This window comes from Dasypus novemcinctus, chromosome X (genome assembly GCF_030445035.2).
Source record: "Dasypus novemcinctus isolate mDasNov1 chromosome X, mDasNov1.1.hap2, whole genome shotgun sequence".
Classification (NCBI taxonomy): Eukaryota; Metazoa; Chordata; class Mammalia; order Cingulata; family Dasypodidae; genus Dasypus; species Dasypus novemcinctus.
In genome coordinates this window covers 73,273,419-73,286,907 of record NC_080704.1, presented here as the reverse complement: position 1 = coordinate 73,286,907, position 13,489 = coordinate 73,273,419, and the positions used below count along the sequence as shown (strand labels likewise).

Sequence of the window (13,489 nt, the reverse complement as noted above, 5' to 3'; positions counted from 1 at the left end):
AGAATCATAGTCTTCTGTGTTGAGTTGGTTCAACAAGCACCTACTTGAATCTCCTACTGGACCTCTCAGGCAGCTTTCCTGCTGCCCGGAGTAAGGGAGAAGTGAAGAAGGGTGAAAGGGGGAAGGTCAGATCCCTAAGCATTTTTTTTAACTGCAAAAAGGATTCCTAACTTAAAAGTTTTTCCTTTTTTAAATTATTTTCACATGGTTGCCAATATTGCATTGTCTTCTGGTCCTTTCTATGGTTTTATTCCCCAAGGTCCTTTCTCATTTATTTAGTTTTTTTCTCCTTTTCTTGCTTGTCTCCCCCTTTTTCTTTTCCCATTCTTTTTCTCTTCTCTTTTCTTTCTTTTCTCTCTTTTTCTTCTTTTTTATTTCATTTTCTTTATATAATAGTGGCTGCAAGGTGTGTTTCTCATTTGCTGTGTTTCCTCATCCTCCATTTCCTCTTTTCTGTGTGTATTATTTTGGCCACCTACACTATCCCCTTTCCCCTACATCTTTCTATCCTCCATCATCTACTGTTTCCCTTACATTCCACCTCCCTTTCTTTGGTCCCGAAATAGTCTGACTTATTATTTCTAAAACCTTTCATGGGTTTTCTGTCTTTTATCCACTCTTGTTATTATTGTCTTTCTTTTCTCTTTACCTCTCACATGAAAACACTGGCTTTTTAATTCATAATATATTCCTCTTCATATTCAGTTGACTGTCTCATTATAGATACTCTACTTACTGCTATAACGCTACACAACTTACATGAGTCAATTCTCCTAGATCTCACATTGTTGTTTTGTTAACATTTATTACCCATACTACTTTATATATTTTCTTTTCTTACTCATTTTGTTTTCCCTGGCCCTAGTATTTCCTTCAAAGTGACTTTAAACAGCAACAAGAAAGTAGAGTAAGAAGAACAAAGTGACAAAGAGAAAACATAACACTGACATGAACAAAAACTAATTTATCCCTGAGACTAAACAAAGAATCTAAGGAACTGATTAAAACTGCCAAGATAAAATGATGACCAGACAGCAACAAAAAACTACAAACCAAACCAATAATCAGGAAAACATGGCTAAATCCAATTAACAAACTAAAAACCAGAAAGAGGAGCAGAACATCAGACAAGTAATTAAAGGTCTCAAAACATGTATTAGAGACCAACTTAATGAAGTAAAGGAAGAGCTTAACAATATGAAGAAAACACGTGGAGAGAATACAGAAGAAATTGAAGACATGCACAAAAACATAACAGATATGATGGTGATGAACACCACAAGTCAAGAAATAAAAAATACACTCTCAGCAAATAGCAGCAGATTAGAAGAACCAGAGGAGAGAATTAGTGATGTGGAAGACCATGCATCTGAAATTAAACAGTAGTAGAAATGATTGATAAAAAGATAGAAAAAAATCCAGCTGGTATGAAGGGACTAAAATGACAATGCAAAATGCACATACATACGTATCATAAGTATCCCAGAAGGAGAAGAGAAGGGAAGGGGGACAGAAGAGATATTGGAGGATATAATAGCTGAAAACTTCCCAGATCTACTGAGAGAGATGGATGTACATGTCCAGGACTCACAACACACCCCAAAAACCATAAATCCCAACAAGCCTACCACAAGACATATACTTGTCAAATTATCCAATGCTCAAGACAAAGAGAAAATTCTAAAAGCATCAAGAGAAAAGAGAACCATCACATACAAAGGAGGCTCCAAAAGATCAAGTGCTGATTTCTCATCTGAAATTATGGAGGAAAGAAGGCAGTAGTATGACATAGTCAAGGTACTGAAAGAAAAATATTTCCAACCAAGAATTCTCTACCCAGCTAAGCAAGCATTCAAAAATAATGGAGAGTTCAAAATATTCACAGATAAACAGAAATTAAAACAGTATGCCAACAAGGACCCTGCCCTTCAGGAAATACTAAAGGGAGTTCTGCAGGAAAAAAGAAAAAAACAGAAGAGGCAGAGTTGTAGGAGACTGTAAGAGCAACAAAAAAGACAAAAAGAGAAGGAAAAAACAAACAAAATATGACAAACAAAAGTCCAAACAAAATGTGGCTAACATAAATAATTCCTGGAAAGTAATAGCACTGAATGTCAATGGATTAAACTCACCTGTCAAAAGATTAAGACTGGGAGATTGGATAAGGAAATATGAAACATCTATATGCTGTCTACAAGAAACACATTTTAGACCCAGGGATTCAATGAGGTTGAAAGTGAATGGCTGGAAAACAATCTTACAAGTAAACTATAACCAAAAAAGGCAGACAAAATAGACTTAATTCTGAAACAATTTTGAGAGACAAAGATGGACACTACATATTAATAAAAGTGATAATCTTTCAAGAAGAATGAACAAACATAAACATTTATGCTCCTAACAAGGGCACCTCCAAATATATGAGGCAAACACTGGAAAAACTGAGTGAAAGAATAGATGCCTTTTCAATTATATTGGGAGTATTTAATACACCACTATCAATTTTGGACAGAATATACTCAAAAGAGAATCTAAAAAGAAACAAAAACTTTAAACAGTATATTAAAGGAACTGGACTTAATAGACATATATAGATCATTACACCTGAACACAACAGGATATATATTTTTCTCAAGTGCACATGGATCATTCTCCAAGATGGACTCTATGCTAGGTCACAGAGAAAGCTTCAACAAATTCAGAAAGTTCGAAATCATACAATATAATATCTCTGACTCCATCTGAGTGAAGCTGGAAATCTGCAAGGGCCAGAGGCCCAGATTTCACAACAAGATATATAAATTAAACAGTATATTCTTAATAAAAGGGTGTGTCAAAAAAGAAATCTCAAAAGAAATTAATAACTACCTTGAAACTAATGAAAATGATAACACAACATAACAAAATTTTGGGATGCAGCAAAAGCAGTACAGAGAGGGAAATTTATAACCATAAATTCATACATCAAAAAAGAAGAAAGAGCAAATTTGAAGAACTAAGTGCACATTTGGAGGAATTAGTAAAAAAACAACAAAGTAACCTCACGGGAAGAGGAAAGAAAAAGTAGCAAAGATAAGAGCAGAAGTAAATGAAATATAAAATAAGAAAGCAGTTCAAAAGATAAACCAAACCAAGAGCTGGTTCTTTGAGAAGATCAAAAAATTGACAAACATGTATCTAGTCTAACAAAAAAAAAAAAAGAGAGAGAGAGAAGATGCAAATACAGAAAATAAGAAATGAGAAAGGAGATATCACCACTGACACTACAGAATTAAAGACTATCATAAAAGCATACTTTGAAAAACTATATTCCGACATAAATGACAATTAAGAGGAAATGGACAATTTCCTAGAAACACATAAGCAGCCTACACTGATGAAAGAAGAAATTGACAATCTCAACACATCAATCGCAAGTAAAGAGACAGAATAAGTCATTATAAACCTCCCAAATAAGAGGAGCCCCCAGCCAGATGACTTCACAGGTGAATTCTAAAAAATATTCCAGAAAGAACTAATGCCAATCTTGCAGAAACTCTTCCAATAAATCAAAACAGAAGGATCACTACCTAACTCATTCTATGATGCCAAAATTACCTTATTACCAAAGCCAAACAAAGACATCACAAGAAAGGAAATTACAGACAATTTCTCTAATGAACCTAGACACAAAAGTCCTCATCAAAAAACTTGCTAATTGTAATCAACAACACATTAAATGAATTATACACCATGACCAAGTGGGATTCATCGCAGGTATGCAAGAATGGGAAAACATAAGAAAATCAATCAAAGTAATACACCATATAAACAGATTGAAGGGAAAAATCACATGATTATATCTATACATGAAGAAAAAGCATTTGGCAAAATACAGCAAACTTTCTTGATAAAAACATGGCAAAAGATTGGAATAAAAGAAAATTTTCTGAATATGATAAAGAGTATATATGAAAAACACACAGCCAACATCGTTTACAATGGTGAAATCCTAAAATCTTTCCCTCTAAGATCAGGAACAAGACAAGGATGCCCATTCTCACCTCTTCTATTTAACATTGTCTTAGAAGTATTTGCTCGAACAGTGGGGCAAGAACCAGATATAAAATGTATTGAAATTGGAAAGGAAGAATTCAAAATTTCATTATTTGCAGATGACATGATCCTATACATAGAAAACCCCGAGAGGTCTACAACAAAGCTTCTAGAACTCATAAATGAGTTTAGTAGAGTCACAGATTATAAGATCAATGTGCAAAAATGAGTAGCACTTCTGTACACCAATAATGAGCAAGCTCAGGAGGAAATCAAGAAATAAATACCATTTGCAATACTAAATTTAAAAAAAGTCAAATATCTAGCCATAAATTTAACTAAAGATGTAAAAGACTTATATACAGGGAAATACACAACCCTGTTCAAGGAAATCAAAGACCTAAATAGATTGAAGAATATTCCCTGTTCATAAATAGGAAGACTAAATATTATTAAGATGTCTATCCTACCAAAACTGATCTATGCATTGAATGCAATCCCAATAAAAATCAACACAGCATTCTTTAATGAATTAGAAAAACTAGCTATGAAATTTATTTGGAAAGGAAAGAGGCCCCGAATAGCCAAAGACATATTGAAAAAGAAAAACAAAATTGGAGGAATTACACTACCTGACTTCCAAACATGCTACAAAGCTACAGTAGTGAAAAGAGCATGGTATAGGCACAAGGAGAGACACATATGTAAAAGAATGAAAGAGGATTACAACCACACACCTTATACAAAAATCATCTCAAGATGGATCAAACACTTACATATAAGACCCAAGACCATAAAGACTTTGGAAAGCAGTGTAGTGAAGCATCTACAGGAACTTTTAATAGGAAATGGCTTCATGAACTTCACACCAAAAGCACGAGCAGCAGAAGAACAAATAGTTAAATGGGACTTCCTCAAAATTAAAGCCTTCTGCACCTCAAAGGAGTTTGTCAAGAAAGTGAAAAGAGAGCCTACACAATGGGAGAAAATATTTGGTAACCATATATCTGATAGGAGATTTTAACAGGCATATATAAAGAACTCCTATATCTCAAAAATAAAAAAACAACCTATTTAAAAATGGGAAAAAGATTTAAACAGACACTTCTCCAAAGAATACAAATGGCCAAAAAGCACATGAAAAAATGGTCCATATCTCTAGCTATTAGGGAAATGCAAATCAAAACTACAATAAGATACCATCTTACTCCCATAATTTTGGCAGCTATGAAAAAAACAGAAGACTACAAATACTGGAGAGGATGTGGAGGAATGGAAACACTCATCCACTGCTGGTGGGAATGCAGAAGGATCCAGCCATTCTGGATGACAGTTTGACAGTTTCTCAAAAAACTATGTATAGATTTGCCATATGATCCAGCAATTCCACTGCTGGGTATATATCCAGTGGAACTGAAAACAAGGACACAAACTGATATATGCATAACAATGTTCATAACAGCATTGTTCACTATTGCCAAAAGCTGGAATCAACCCAAATGCCCATCAACAGATGAATGGATAAATAAAATGTGGTATATACATACAATGGAATAATACTCAGCTTTAAGAATGAATAAACTACAACCACTTATCATAACATGGATGAATCTTGAGAACCTTATGTTGAGTGAAGCAACCCAGGCATTGAAGGACAAATTCTACATCACCTCAATGACGTGAAATAAGTAAACCAAGCTGCCTCAGAGAGCTAGAGACTGGATGATAGGTAAAGGAAATTGGGAGGTAGAGGAAGGATGTAAGCTGACACCCACATGGGAGAAATCTATGATAAGCTGGAGGTAAGTGTTTGTACAAGGAAGGGATAAAATGCAGACACAGGTTTACCATTGTGTGGGGCTTGTGGGCTTGAGGGAAGCTAGTGAAGGGAGGATGGGTAATATTGCCTAAGAAATTGGGGGGAGAGTGGGGAATATATGAACATAGGAGATTGTCAGATATGTGGTTGAGAATATAATCCTGAGAAAACGTTTTCAAAAATATAATAAAGAAGGTTACCTGTTTAAGATGCTTACAGGGGATAATCTGAAGCAGAACAGGCTTGTAGGGAGTGTGTGAGTGCTTATTTTGTCATAGTGCATCAAATCATTGGAAGGAGACCCATACAATTACACTGAAGGTATATCCACATCCTGGGGAGGACTAATGTTCTCAAATAGAGGGAGTTGTATCTCTCGAGAGAAATGGTGGCTCCCAATGTGTTAAGGCAATGTGTTAAGGCAGTCGAGCATGTCAAGCCCTCAATATTCTTGCAAGTATCTCTGAAAATGGCCCTTAAGCAATGAAGATTGACTGTCACTGTGGGCCCTGAGGCGAGGGGGAAAGAGGTATTGAATATATGGAATCAATGTAACTGTGTGAGAAATAGAAGTGTTCCACAAGATTATGCAAGGATGTATATAAGACATGTTAAATTACACCAAAAAAATGTGTAGGGTCTGATAGGCTAAAATGTAAATCATAATGAAAACTTAAGATAACTAAAAATTTAGAAAATTGTATAGTCTAAAATATAAACCACAATGTAAACCCAAATGTTACCTTTTTGAAAGCTATTGTCTCAATATCTGTACATTAGTTTCAGTAAATATGGTATGATTATGTGGAAGGGAAAAGGGTTTTATGTTGGATATGTGGGAGTGCTGTATATTGTATATATGAATTACTGTGACCTAAAACTTTTGTGAAGACAAGCTTAATAATTAGGAAAAATAAGGAAAAGAAAGGACGTAGACACCAAGGAAAAGATGGAACAAGTTGCCTTGCCAATTTGCATACATGGCAACACTTATTGCAGTGATGGATGTCAAAATATCAAAAATAAAGCTTTTGCATTTTTAAATATTTTGTTACCCCAGTTTATTTTTACCTTAATTTTTCTAAATTAATATGTATTTTATATCTAACCTTTAAATTCATCACTATATTCCATTTTACATTTAATGGAACCTGTCAAGAAGTTTTGGATCATAGAGAGGTTCAACAATGGTAGGGGATGAATACTGGTGTGGGATATTTTTGACAGGGGACACATGGTGAGCAGAGAGTTCTCCAAGACATATATCCAGGGTACATAAAAATGTTTGGATATTTTCATAGTGGTTACAATTAAAAACAAGTGAGGGACTGCTGAGATCCTAGTCAGGGGAGCTCTATCACATTCCCTAAAGGAACAGCAACAATCCCCGAAGTGCAACAGCAAAGACCAAAAAAAAAAAAAAATTCCAGCCATGAGTCCTTGATACTAATGTCTATGCTTGTGAGCCTGTGCACGCGAAATAAGAACAAGGCCTAGAGCTGCAGGGTGCCCAAGAGTTACCTCTGGAGAGCCCCCGTGTTGCTCAAATGTGGCCAGTCTTGAAGCCAAACTCAGCATGTAAATGCACTTCGTTGCCCCAAGTGTGGGGCATGACTCCTGGAGATGAGCCTCCTTGGTGCTGAGGGATTATTACCAAGTACCAGCTGATGATGTAACTAGAAAATGACCTTGAATAAAAGGGTCAACTCAGACCAGCAGGATCTCGGTCTACATATAATACATAGGTGAAAATGCTTTTTGACCTGAATAAAAGGCAGAAATGGAAAGGACAAAAGAGTTTATATGGCTATGCATCTCCAAAAAATGCAGGGAGTTTATCAGAGGGGTCGCCCTTATGTGCACCTCAGCAGAATCCCAGAGATAGATAAAGTAGATTCAACCTCAGGTTTTGGTTCTTCTGAGGGCTACAGAGACACACAGGTTCTATGGTCATGGCAGATGGAGTTCAGTGCCATATCCGTTGCAATTTATTCATAAAATAAAAAGAAAAATATGGATTGCTTCATTAATATATGTGTCACTCTTGCACAGGGATCATGATAATCTTCTCTGAATCATTCCAGTTTTAGTGTATGTGCTGCCAAAGGAAGAACTCACCTTCATTTATTAAAACAAGCTTTGCCAGATACAGAATTCTTGGTTATCTTGTTTTCTCTTCCAGTATCTTAAATACATCACACCACTTTCTTCTCTCCTCTATGTTTTTGATGACACATTCGTACTTACTCATATGTGAGGCTCCTTTGTATTTGATGCTTTGCTTTTCTCTTGCTGCTTCTGAATATTCTTTATCTGTGATAGTTATCATTTTGAATAGATGGCTTGGGGTAGGTCTATTTATATTTATTCTGTTTGTGGTGCATTGTTCTTCTTTGATATTTATATTGATATCTTTCATAAGGTTAGAGAAGTTTTCCATCATTATTTCCTCAAATATTCTTTCTGCCTTTTTCCATTTTCTTCTCCTTCTGGGACATCAATAATGCATATGTTTTGCATTTTGCACTATCAATCAATTCCCTAAGACATTATTCTATTTTTTCCACTCTTCTCTTTCTACTTTCCTGTCTTTTCCAGTTGAAATATTATATATTTCAAAGCACTAAATCTGTCTTGAACAATTGTAATCTGCTCTTTTGTGTCTCTAATATATTTTTTCTCATCAATTGTGTCTTTCATTTCCATAAGGTCTGTTACTTTACTTTGCAGACTTTCAATTTGTTTGTCATGCTCACTCACTTTCTTCTTCATATCCTTTACATCTTTAGTAATGTTTTCTTTCAGATTTTTAAATTGATTTGGGAGAGTTTTGTGATTATTATTAATTGATGGTTTCACATTCTGTATCTCTTCAGGATATTTGATTATTTCCTTTGACTGGGTCATCTCTTTCTGTTCCCTAATATGGTTTGTAATTTTTTGCTGATGTATAAGCATCTAAATATGTTGGTGAATTTATATTTATTGTCAATTTCTCTCTCTTGCTTTTTATTATTACTTTTCCAGAGCTCTTCTTTGACAATCCTAAGTCTATAAAATTGATCAGCTTATCCTATCAAACCCATTCCAGGGACTCACTAATGGAGCACGGATTTTCTCCCAGAACTTAGAGAACAGAGAGAACCAAGTGCAGTATTTGTCCATGCAATTTCCAGACCAGCCAGGAGATGGCACTCATTGACATACCTTTCCACAGAGCTTTATTTCTTGGTTTTCCTTTGTTTTGGTTTGGCCAGAGCCTAGATTCAAAATGAACTCTGCTTGCCAAAATCACTGAAAAGAAGCCCAGTGACTCTCTGTCCTTATTCCATTGAAACACCTAACAAGGAAAAAGTATTCTGTTTGCCTCTCAGTCTGTTGCAATAGCCCAGGGATTTTATACTGCTTAATGAGTCATGGGTTGGGGAGAGGACCTGCCCTGATTTGATAAGCTGAGCATTTAAAAAGACCTAGAATAAGTTTAACCAAATATCAAACCAGAGCTGTGCAAAACAAGCAATATGCAAGAGAGAGAAATTGGCCATCAGAGTAAATTTAGCAACATGTTCAGATATTTAGACATCAGCAACAAACTGCAGAGCATATTAGGAAACAGGAAGAGATGGCCCAAAGGAAAAAAATCAAATATCCTGAAGAAATATAGGATTTAAGAAAATCAGTGATAATCACACAACTCTCTTAAATTAGTTCAAAGAATTGAAAGACCATATGGCTAATGAGATAAAGGATATTAAGAAGTCACTGGGTAAGCATAAAGAAAATTTGAAAACCTGAAAAGAAAAGGAATAGCTTATGGGAATGAAAGACCCTAATACCAAATTGAGATAAAGATATTACAAAGAAAGAAAATTACAGACCACTATCTCTAATGAATATAGATGCCAAAATCCTCACTAAAATACTTGGAATCCAAAGCAAAAAGCATACTTAAATTGGGTGTTGTCCAAGGTATGCAAGGGTGTTTCAATTAGTGTAATAAGCCACATTGAAATATTGAAGAAGAATATCCACAGCAAATGCAGATAAGGCATTTAACAAAATACAGCACCCTGTTTTGATAAAATCACTTCAAACCATAGGAATTAAAGGAAGCTTTCTCAATATGGTAAAGTGCATGTAGGAAAACAAACAGCTAGCATTGTACTCAATGGTGAAAGACAGAAAACTTTCCTACAAAGATCAGGAAGAAGACAAAGATATCCAGTGTCACCACTGTTATTTATTCATTATTTTGCTAGAAGATCTAGCAAGAGGTACTGGGTTAGATAAAGAAATAAAATTCACCAATATAGGAGAAGAAAAAAAGAAAATCTGCACTGTTCACTAATAACATGATCCTTTATGTAGAAAATTCTGAAAAATTCACAAAAGAGCAACCAGAACAAATAGACAAATTCAGCAAAGTGGTGGGAAACAAGATTAATATTCAAAATCCATAGCTTTTCTGTACACTACTGATGTTCAATTTGAGGATGAAATGATAAAATGTCCATTTATAATAGCAACTAAAGTATGAAATGTATAGGAATAAACTTAACCAAGGCTATAAAGGACATATATTCAGAGAACTACAAAAAATCATTAATAGAAACCAAAAAAGACATAAATAAATAGAAGGACATTCTGTATTCATGGATTAGAAGACTAAAGAGTAAGGGTCAGTTCAGACCAGCAGAATATCTCAGTCTACATATAATACCAGGAGTTAAAAATGCTTTTTGACATGAATCAAGGGGGAAATGGAAAGGACAAATGAGTTTATATGGCTATGAGTCTCCAAAAAGAGCCAGGAGATTATCAGAGGGGTTGCCCTTATGCAGAGTCCCAGAGACAGATAAAGTAGATACAACCCCGGATAATGGTTCTTCTGAGGGCTCTAGAGACCCACAGGTTCTATGGACATGGCAGAAGGAGTTCAATGCCATGTCAGTTGGCCCTACTTTGGAGTTTGTCTTTCTATGTGATGGAGCTGGATTCAGATGTGATCTTTTTTCACAAGCCTTTCCTGTTACTTATACCAGAACTGTAGTTGGTGTGGGGGTTTAATATATACCCAGGGGACCTGATTCTCTGGACTGACCATATGATAGCCAGGCCCTGAGCCTCAACAGACTTCAGCTCCTATGCTCTGGTTTATTGGACTTACCCTACTCAGCTTACATGGAGTTGAAGAAGGTGAACCACCCCACCATTGAGCCAAGTGAGCAGGAGGATTGCATCCAGCATCCATGTGGAATCTAAGCCACCTCTTGATATAGATGTGGAGTGGACACAATCATTCCAAGGTCTACAGGATGGAGGGATAGAATATGGATTAGAGTGAACTTACTGATATTCTATTCATGAAATATTGTGATTAGTAATTGAAGAAAATGTAGTATTGGTGTGGAGAAAGTGGCCATGGTGGCTGCTGGGGGCGGGGAATGGGAGGAAGAGATGAGATGTGGAGGCGTTCCTGGGACTTGGAGTTGTCCTGGGTGATGCTGCAAGGACAGTTACCAGACTTTTTATGTCCTCCCATGGCCCACTGGGTGGAACATGGGATAGTGCTGGCTATGATGTGGACCATTGACCATGATGTCCAGTGGTGCTCAGAGATGTATTCACCAAATGCAATGAATGCCTCATGATGATGGGGGAGATTATTGCTATGGGTGGAGGAGTGGGATGAGGGGTGTGGGGGAATATGGGGACCTCATATTTTTTTAATGTAATATTAAAAAAATAAAGGCAAAAAAAAGATGTCAATCCTATCTGAACTAATTCACAGATTCAATGCAATCTCAATATAAGGGAACCCAGATAGGCAAAAAATGTCTTAGAAAAGAAGAACACAGCTGAAATACGCTCATGTCCTAACTTTAAACCATATTACTTAACTACAGTGGTAAAAATAACATTGTACTGGCATAAAGATTACAGATTAAGCCTGTATTCAAACTTAGAGCACAGAAACAGACTGGCAGGTCTATGGTCAAGTGATTTATTTCTCTTTTCTTTTTTTTTATTTTTAAGAGATATTTAGATTACATAAATGATACAGAGGATATTCAGGGGATTCCTATATGCCCCACTCCCCACACCTCTCACATTCTCCCACATTAGCAACATCTTTCTTTAGTGTGGTACTTTCATTGCAATTGATAAACACATTTTGGATAATTGCCACTAAGCATGAATTATAGTTTACATTGTAGTTTACACTCTCTTCCACTCAATTCTGTAGGTTATGGCAAGATACATAATGGCCTGTATCTTTCATTGTAATGTCATTCAGGAGAACTCCCAAGTCCTGAAAGTACTTCTGTTTTACTCCTGACCCTCCCTCTCCTTACCTTCAGGGTCTCCAGTGGTGGCTGCCTCCACATCAGTGATATTTCTTCCATTGCTTGAATTATAATAAGTATATAGTAGAATAATAGTAAGTCTACTTTAGCCCATAGTTCATCCCCCATTCTGGGATGGTGATGCCCACTCCACGTCTAATTGAGGGGAACTTCAATCCCATAAGGTCAATGGATGGGGCTCTCCTGCTTGCAGTTGTAGACACTCTTGGTTCTTTGTATGTAGGTTATCCACCATCTCCTCTTTGTTGTCCTGGGTAAGTGCAATGAACTGGAGAGTTGGTATTGCAGCTCTGATGAGATTCAGGGCTCAGCTGGCACAAGGAAAGCCCAAATATTTAAGTCCTTTGGGTCTACACCTACCAAACCTAATTATAGGTTCAAATATAAGGATAGAAGAGTCATGTGTAGGGAAACCACAACTGAGCTCAACTCTGTCACACTCGGGAGCATAAATTCCAAACTAGAGCCCACTGGCAAGGCACCAAACTCCTGATCCATCTGACCTGACTGTAATGTCTGGATGTCTCCCCAGCCCTCAGGGGCCCCAGTATTGGGAGTAGTATCTACTTGACTGTCAATGAGATCCTTCTGAGAAGTGCATAAGTGTTACCTTTGGAATGACCTCCTGACTCACTTTGAAATCTATTAGCCACAAACTCATTTGTCTTTACCTAGTCCCAGTTTTGGTCGTCTTTTTTGTTTCCAGTTGAGTTGTTTGTTGGAACTTGGTAGCAATCCCTCAATGCCAGGGAGGCCCTACCCTGGGAATCATGTTTAAAACTGGAGGGAAGGTAATGCATTTACATGTTGAGTTCAGCTTAGAAAGAGGCACATTTGAGCAACAAGGAAATTCTCAGGAGGTAACTCTAAGACACACTGTAGTAATAGGCTGTTTCAATTTCAGAGTAAAGTTTCATAAGCACAGTCATCAATATCAAGGGCCCACCAATGGACCATCTTCCTTCACTAATCATTGCCCCTGTACTTGGGGGAGTCTTGTTGCTCCATTAGAGAATGTGGCAGATCTCCCCAGGGTGAGAATTTGTATTCCTTCAGTTATTCTGTCAATCTCTACCCATCGTGGTAATGCCCCATGGACATTTGAACATACTTATATGCTTTATATTTATGCACAGGGGAACTTTCTCCCATGTATATCCTGCATCACTGACACCCCACACCGATGATACTCCCCTGGCATAGCTGCAACTTTTCTGTGATTCAAAGCTTTTTCAAAAGTAAAAGCAATAAAATAGTCAAATAAAAT

The 13,489-nt window shown here is 36.5% G+C and overlaps 1 non-coding gene across 1 annotated transcript; it reads right to left on the bottom strand.

Moving 5' to 3' along the window:
• Nucleotides 1-7,861: 7,861 nt before the first annotated feature.
• LOC111759112 (U6 spliceosomal RNA) lies at nt 7,862-7,968 on the bottom strand. Its single transcript, XR_002793196.1, has one exon. It is a non-coding gene; the product is annotated as a U6 spliceosomal RNA (small nuclear RNA).
• Between the last annotated feature and the right edge of the window lie 5,521 nt (nt 7,969-13,489).